Below are 9472 nucleotides of genomic sequence, written 5' to 3'. Positions count from 1 at the left end.
TAGGTCTGACATCCCACCGTACCGTAACACAAAACCAAAAAGAGTACATCAACCCCCCTCCCCCTTTGCTTCCGATCAAATGTGAACCATGTGCGGGCCCACAGATGTGTTCTTCTGGCGTTAGATGTGTGACACCACTTACCAACCACACCTGCGGGTGGCCCGATGTGTGTGTGTGTGTGTGTGCGTGTGTGTGTGGTGTGTGTGTGTGTGTGAAAACGATGTGGTATGACATTTAAATAACCAAATCACAAATTTGATGTGGCACATGTGCATCGCAAATTAACCGGGCATCCCCAGCCCCACGGAGGTTCATCTAGTATGAAGTAGTACTGTGCCCCCCACCACACACACACACACTTTGAGTCGGTGGGAGGGGGCATCTCACCAAGGCGTACTGTAAGAATGACCAAGAAGAGTCACCACCTGGGTCGTATAACCTCTCTTGTTTGTTGGGTCAAAGTCATGCATTGACGTTCCACACACGGCCCCACAAAGTAGGCTAGCTTGTTGCCAATAACCACGCGAGGGAGTGCCTGAAGACAACCACTACGTGCATGTGGCCCAAACATATGTATGAAGTGCCATGTGGTGTTTGAATATGCCCAATGCACAACTTTGATTCATGTGTATGCGAGCCCTCGAACTTAGGTCTCGAATCTCACCATGATCGACATACAACTATATGGTAACACGAACCAAGAGAAGAAGAATCCACCCTGGTAACCTCTCTTGCGTTGTTGGTCGAAGTGATGGAGACGTCCACGCGGGCCCATGAATATATAGGTCGTCGATGATAGCCAAGCGAGGGAGAGTGTCCAAAGACAACCACTGCATGTATGTGCCCCAAACATATGTATGGACATGTGTGATGCATGCATATATGTTTGAATAACAAAAGTGCAACATTTTGATGTGGTGCATGCATGCGTCGAAAAACACACAGTCCCCACACAGATCTGGTTCATGATGCGTCGCGTGCTTGCCCCCCCCCCCCCCACTTCGACCCGGCGGGAGGGATTTGCACGTACACATGCGCGCGAAGTACAGTTGCATGTACCGAACCTTATAAGATGAACCAGAATTTAATCCCCTCCTAATTATAAGTCAAATTAACCTCTATCACTATCGATCGAAGTGATTGACCAAGCGGGCACACAGAGATGGACGAAGAATCTCGCTGATAACCCCGTGAGTGAGTGCTAGAGGACAACCGACATTGCTTGCTTGTGGGCCAAACACATGTATGGAGATGTGTGGTTGTGATGTTTGAATACCTAATATATATATGCAGAACTTTGATGTGGCACCTGCCTCGGAAACCTTGAGTTAAGTCCCCCACACGAACCGAGGTTCATGACACGTAGTATATATATTGCCCCCTCCCCTCTTTGACGCGTAATATATACTCCTACGTACGTACCGTACCACAACCCAAAAATAATCCTCCTTGTTTGTCAAATTACCTTTCTCGTTGTGTCATATATTAGATGGACGACGACCTCGCGGGCCCATGGAGGGAAGAGTCGTAGGCGAATGAGTGACAACCATCGTCTGCACGTGGCCCAATGTGTTGGTGATGTTTTTAATACCCAATATGCACAACTTCTCTGCGACACCTGCCTCAAAAACCGAAAAGTCCCCACATGGAGCGAGATCGATTCATGACGTGTGTGTAGTATATTTGTGCTGCCCCGCCCCCCTCCTCCCCTCTTCGACACGTACTATATACTCCTACCGCAACACAACCCAAAACTAAACCTCCTTGCTGGGTCAAAGTGATGGACGGCAACCTCGCGGGCCCACGGATGGAAGCATCACGCGCGAGTGAGTGTCCTATATGACGCGTAGTATTGCCCCGGCCACCCTCTTCAATGCGTACTATATATATATATATATATATATAACCAAAAAATGACCATCCTTGTTGGTCAAATTAACCTCTCTCATCGCATGTCATAGTGCTAGACGGCGACCTCGCGAGCCCACGCGAGTGAGTGTCCGGGGACCACCGCATACATGTAGCCCAAAGATGCATGTCAAACTTTTTCTGCAGCGAACATGTGACCAAAGGAGTTTAGTTTTGAAAATTGAAGAAAATAGACAACATATGTCCATTTTTTATACATTGATTGATTTCCCAGGGATTTAAATGTGCAAAAATCAAATTTGATCTACATGAGACCCGTGATAGCGCATGAAAATGGATTGCAAAATCATATGTGTACGTGTCCCTGGGTGCATGTTTAGTCCCCATGCAAGAAATTTCTAACATCTAGAATCTTGATTTTAAAATCCAATAAATCCAAAACTAAGTTGAAATTCATGAAACTTATCGTGGTGTCATGTGGACACCAATAGACTGTGATATTATTATTTTCTTCAAATTTGAGACAAGTTTTGATATAATCTTCTTACATACAGGAAATTATAAATAGTTATCAACCAATATCGCAAACGAACTCTTTATTCGAACCATGTGCGTTAGACCAATAATGTAAGTGTTGTGCTTCGGTTAAGCAATAAAGCGGCAGAATTAATCATCAAAAAGGGATAAAATTAATATAATACGTGCCGCCCACACGTCCCATCTGTTGTACGAGCATGCGTGAGTTGACGAGACGCATGCTAGTAGGCAGACCGGGAGGCCAAGGCATGCGCGTGTTCGCTAGCTGTGTGAAATGACGGTAGGCATGCCAGCAGTCCGCCGCGCAGGCTCACCGGGAGGCGAGCCAGCCCTTCGACCGCCACCCACCTCGCTCCCGCTGCTCCATATTAATGGGGCACCCGATCCGCTGGTCATAATAGGCGGCCGCACACCCCATCTACAGTAGTCGCCGCCGCATGGAGTGTATTAGGATTTGGGCGAAGCATACCATCGGTGGGAGTGGCCACGCCAGGGCTAGTGAAGCACCCGCGCAACGCATGAAGCTAGGCGCAGAGGTTACTGTCACCGCCGACGAGGTCTCGCGCGGGTTAGCGTGCGTGCTAATAATTCATAGCTAGCCTTGAGAATTGATTTTGACCGCCGCCCACCTAGCGTCGTGAAATGATGGTATAGGAATGCCAGAAGTCCACCGCGCAGGCTCACCGGGAAGCGAGAAAACATTTGACCGCCGCCTGCCTCACTCCCACTCGTCTGTATTAACGGTGTGCCCAAGCGGCCGCACCCCCCCCCATCCTCACCACAGACACAATCCTCTCTTTCCGCCTGCATCCTCGACGCCGCTCTCAGTCCTCAAAGCCGGCACCCCCATCCTCGCCACACACACAATCCTCTCTCCGCCCGCATCCTCGATGCCGCTCTCAGTCCTCAAAGCCATCAGTGTATGAGGATGCCGCCGAAGTGCCCCATCGGAGGGAGTGGCGACGCCAGGGCTGCTGAAGCACCGAAGCACGGAGTGAATATGGAGACAGAGGTTTCCGTCGCCGTCGACGAGGTGGAGAACGAGGCTGCCAACAAGCAGAGGCGGGTCAAGAAAGAACCGCAAGCGACTCTAGTAGGCCAAGAATTCATCAGCAGCCTCCCTGATGATCTGTTGATAGTCATCATATCCCTCCTCCCAATCAAATATGGGGCGAGGATAACCGCCCTTTCCCGACGGTGGCACCCCCTATGGCTCTCGACCCCTCTCGACCTCCTCGAAGCCCACGAGCTCTGCCATGGCTATCGCAAAAGCTTGGACGCATTCTCCCAGATCCTCGGTAGTCACCATGGCCCAATTAGAGGCCTTATCACGGAAGTTCCGTTCCAATGGCAAGGACCGAGCCAAGCTTGTCGAGTGGTTCCGATCCCCCGCCCTAGATCAACTCGAGGAGCTCAGTTTTAATGATGGGCATATGCGCTCGCTGCCAAGGTCCGCGATCTGCTTCGTGCCCAATCTGCGCCTCGCCAAGTTCATGAACTGCCATCCCCCCTTAATGACACACCCGCTCTTTTTCTACCACGACTAAAGCACCTCGAGCTCGTCGCAATCTACATCCCAAAGGATGACATGGAGCACCTGCTCTGCGGCTGTACTGCACTCGAGTTCCTTCATCTTCAGCGATGAATTGGTCGAGTAGCTTCCACATCACCTCTAGGACTCTCCGGACTATTTATGTGTTTTGCGGGTGCTGCAACGAGAGATCACAAAAGGTGGACCACAATATGGTCATTGAGGACACACCTTCACTTGAGAGATTACTTGTAGTTGATCAACAAGGTCCAACAAGAATCAATGTCATTTCTGCGCCGAAATTGACAATGGTGGGCTACTCATCTGTCAAATACTACTACTTTGAGGTACAACAGTCGCCTTCTACCTCTCCTTCTTGATATCAACATTATTTCTAGTTTTGAAGATGTATGTTCATTTGTCATCCAGAAAAGATTCACCTAGATTCCTGAGCATAGTGAAGGTCTTGGCACTAGAATCTGTCGGCCCCAACCTGGACCAAGTTGTCAGTTTCCTGAGATGCTTTCCATGCCTGAAGAAGTTGTATATCGAGGTGATGTTCCTTTCCTGTTAAATGTTAACCATAAGGGAGTTCAATTTTGTGCACCTTTTCCCAAGTTTATAATGACAATGTATTATGATTACTGCAGGAATTTTGGAGGATTTCAGGACATACACCCCCCACCCCATATTGGTTGCTTGATTCATATGGTTACAATCCATAAGCATTTCTCCTTTGGATTCATCTGTACTAGTTTTCTTAGGGAATTTTTCATCCACTCCAACCTCGTGTGGTCATTTTTCTAGATTGTATCAAATGCCCATGTTAATCATGTCAGATCGAAGATGGCACATTGGTGCATTATACAAATCCTGCAAACCAAATAAGCTTGTAGTAGTGTTCAAAACTGCATGTAGGCACTAACACGTTCTCTTATTTTCCAGATAATCATAGGCCCGGAGGTGGATAATGTTTATAACGACAATCACATCGAATGCCTAGATCTGCATCTCTCAAAAATTACTTTGAACTCCTACCGATGGACCTTACCGGAGCTTACATTCGCCAGGTTCTTTGTTGCCAGAGCAAGGGTGCTGGAGGTAATGAGTTTGAACATGCATTTAAATAGGAAATATGAATGGTTTGTTTATCAGAGCTGGCAACTACTGCATAATGGAAGTGGCTCCAAAAAAGCTAAACTTTGTATTGGAAGTCATTGTGTAAAACCCATACATGACTTGTCAGCGGCTGATACCTTTGCAGAAATGATGAGGCTTTGAAAGCGGCCTTACTATTTTTATTTTTAGTTTGAACCTCTCTTATATCCATGTTCAGCTGATCGGTACGAGCATTTGCAACTAAATGAGCTGAATTTCATTTCTAATATCAGTTTTAACCTTGTAATCTTCGAATTTGAGCCATGTAACTCAGGAATTTGAACCTTGCAATAATCGGGCTTTTGTGTTACAATCATTGAAATGGCATCTGATAACCCACAAGTATAGGGGATCGCAACAGTTTTCGAGGGTAGAGTATTCAACCCAAATTTATAGATTCGACACAAGGGGAGCCAAAGAATATTTGAAGATATTAGCAGCCGAGTTGTCAATTCAACCACACCTGGAGATTAATTATCTGCAGCAAAGTGATTAGTAGCAAAGTAATATGATAGTTCTGATAATAGTGACAGCAGTAACAGTAACAGTGATAGCAGTAGTTTTGTAACAAGTCCAACAGTAACAGCAGCAGTAGTAACTTAGCAAGATCAATATAAGATAAATTCGTAGGCATTGGATCGGTGACTTGTTGGATGATATTCATCATGAGACAGTTATAACCTAGGGCGATACGTCACTAGCTCCAGTTCATCAATGTAATGTAGGCATGTATTCCGTAAATAGTCATACATGCTTTTGGAAAGAACTTGCATGACATCTTTTGTCCTACCCTCCCGTGGCAACGGGGTACAATTGGAAACTAAGGGATATTAAGGCGTCCTTTTAATAGAGAATCGGAACAAAGCATTAACACACAGTGAATACATGAACTCCTCAAACTACGCTCATCACCGGGAGTGGTCCCGAATATTGTCACTCCGGGGTTGCTGGATCATAACACGTAGTAGGTGGTTATAACTTGCAAGATCGGATGTAGAACATGGATATAATTGTGATAATATAAACGGTTCAGATCTGAATTCATGGCACCCGGCCCAAAGTGACAAGCATTAAGCATGCCAAAGTCATAGCAACATCAATCTTAGAACATAGTGGATACTAGGGATCAGGCCTTAAAAAAACTAACTCGATTACATGATGAATCTCATCCAACTCCTCACCGACCAGCGAGCCTACGAAGGAATTACTCACTCCCGGTGGGGAGCATCATGGAATTGGCGATGGAGAAGGTTGGTGATGACGAAGAACGAAGATCCCCCTCTCCAGAGCCCCAAACGGACTCCAGATCTGGCCTCCGGATGAAGAACAGGAGGTGGCGGCGGCTCCGTCTCATGGATTGCGATAATTCTTTCTCCCTGATTTTTTCTGAAAAAAATAGGATTTTATAGCGTAAGTTTTAGGGTCTGCGGGGCCACCAGGTGGGGACAACCCACCTGGGCATGCTAGGAGGGGGTGCGCCCTGGTGGGTTGTGCCCACCCAGGTGCCCCCCTCGGTGGATCTTGGCTCCAGAAATTCTTATTTATTGTATAAAAAATAATCGCAAAGTTTCGTTCCATTCCGAGAACTTTTATTTCTGCACAAAAACAACACCATGGTAGTACTGCTGAAAACTGCGTCAGTCCGGGGTTAGTTTCATTCAAATCATGCAAATTAGAGTCCAAAACAAGAGGAAAAGCGTTAGGAAAAGTAGATACGTTGGAGGCGTATCAACTCCCCCAAGCTTAAACCTTTGCTTGTCCTCATGCAATTCAGTTGATAAACTCAAAGTGAAAAAGAAAAACTTTTACGAACTCTTTTGCTCCTTTTTGCATAAATAAGCTTAAACAACACCCACGTTTTCAGCCAACATTATAACTAACCATGCCTACATTAACTCTTCAAGATTATATTAACTCATATCAATGACATAATCAGCTAGCGAGCAATAATAAGATATCTAAGACAGCAACATGTTGTCAAAACAACCATGATATAATATGACAATAGTGGTATCTCGCTAGCCCTTTCTGAGACCGCAAAACATAAATGCAGAGCACCTCCAAAGTTCAAGCAGCGACTAAACATTGTAATCCATGGTAGAAAAGATCCAGTCATGATGCACCCAACATTAGCTACTCACAATGCATAAGTCATGACAGCAGTGCTCTCACGTTCTGGCGCTTGTTTTAGAAGGTGATGACACAACATAAAAGTAAATAGATAGTCCCTTGGCAGAGGGAAGCAGTGATTTGCAGAGGTGCCAGAGCTCAAGTTTTTAAAACAGAGGTAAATGATATTTTGAGACATGCACCCTTCTCATTTACTTCACGACTATCAGTTATCAATATCTTCCATGCTAAGCACGCTAGTGGAGGTTCCCAAGCGATAAAAGTAAAGGTTTTGAACTCCATTGGGAGTTTTTGTTTGATTATTTGTAAGCTTTTTCTGTTTGCAATTTGGGACTGGGCATCCCTATTACCACCCTTTTCTCGTGCGATGGCACGTGAATAAACACTCGACCTGAGAATAACCCGCTTAGCATGGAAGATACTGACCACCTCATGTCGTTCCATGAACGATCCAGGCACACAAACAGGATACTTATTAGAAGTTTTTAGAGGTGGCACATGCAAGTTTACTTAGGGCGGCAGGGTAATACCGCGTATAGGTAGGTATGGTGGAATTATCTGGAATAACTTTTGGGTTCAAGGTTTTGATGTACAGGTAGAATTCCCACTTTGTAGAGGCGAAGGCTAGCAAATAAGTTGAGAAGTGGCCAGGTAGAGAGCAACAACGGTCATGAACATGCATTATGCGTAAGTAACATTTGACACTAGCATGATTAGGATATGAACACCATGAACATTAATATCATGGAGGCTATGTTGGTTTTGATTCAACTACATGCATGAACATGTGCCAAGTCAATCCACTCAAACATTCAGAGGAGCATACTATATCATCATACTACATCACAATCATTTTAACGCAATGTTGATATCCAAGATAAATCATTATCCACTCCCAGCTACTTATGCATGGCATGAAAAACTATAATCTCTATTTGTCATTGCAAACATGTTTAATCATAATGGGCTGAATCATGGATACTAGGTTAAACATATTTACACAAACAGAACAAGTCATGTTCGTACCCGTTTCTCTCTGCCATGAGCAGTTCATCAAATATCGTCATTATTGCCTTTCACTTGCACGACCAAACGATATGAAAATAATAATAATGCAAGAGTGCCGTGGACTAAGCTGGAATCTTGTAACATCCCAAAATTCAAAATTTTGGAATGTTATAATAAATAGATAGATTTGATTGCTTGTTTGATTGATTGTGTGAAATTGAGTGAAATTCGAAACTTTTTGAAAGTTAAATGAGAGGGAATAAAAGGACTTTCCCAAACTTTCATTTTTCTTTTATGATCTCCATGAATTCAAATGCTTTTCAACACAAAACCCTGGAGAGAACATGATATGACTTCTACCATTTATTTAAATGACAAGGGGTGTTGAAAATATTTGAATTTCATTTGAAAATATTTCCAATTCTGAAACTTTATGCAACTCAATGATTTTCACGAGAGAAGATAAAATGACTTCTTCAAATTATATGAAATATGAGTTGGGAGTTTCAAAGGATCAAATTCAAAGTCCTTTGGAATTATTTTTCAATTTGGAGTTATTTGGATTTTATTCAAATTATTTTTTTCCAAAAATAAAATACATGGAAAATAGGGTAACATGATTCCCTACAATAGAAAATTGGAGAGAAATAAATTTGAATTCATTTTGGTATTTTTTTAAATGATTTTTATGAGGTTTTATTGCAACAGTAGCACTCTTTGCTTTATTTGAATTTTTGTAGATTTTATTTGGTGCTACAAAAATGTTCAGGTTGTAGGATATATTTTTCTGAAAATTTTGATATATTATATGCCTATATAGTATTTTTATTTATTTTGTTTTTATTTTCTTCTTATTTTTGTTTTTCTGGAAAAATGTTGAATAAAAAAACATCTTCTCTGGACAGGGCCAACTGGGCCGTAGCTCAGCCAGCCAGCCCGCGCCGCCACCGCCTAGCTCCCGCCGTGCCCGACAGGGACTCGCCGGAGTCCGGCTTCCCCACGCCGCTGGACGCCCCTCGCCCAAGGAAGGCCTCGACCTCATGCCTTTATAAGGTCGGCCCCGGACCCCACCTCCTCTCCTCCCCTCGCGCCGCCACCCCACGCCCGATCCGCCGCCGGCGAGATCCGCGCCGCAACCGCCGCCATCGCCGCTCCTCGCCGCCTCGCTTCTCGCCGCCGAGCCGCCGCCCGCGCCGCAAACCACCGCGCCGCCGCCGACGAGATCTGCCGCCGCCGCC

Source organism: Triticum aestivum, chromosome 7D (assembly GCF_018294505.1).
Source record: "Triticum aestivum cultivar Chinese Spring chromosome 7D, IWGSC CS RefSeq v2.1, whole genome shotgun sequence".
NCBI lineage: Eukaryota > Viridiplantae > Streptophyta > Magnoliopsida > Poales > Poaceae > Triticum > Triticum aestivum.
Note: the sequence above shows the minus strand (reverse complement) of the source record.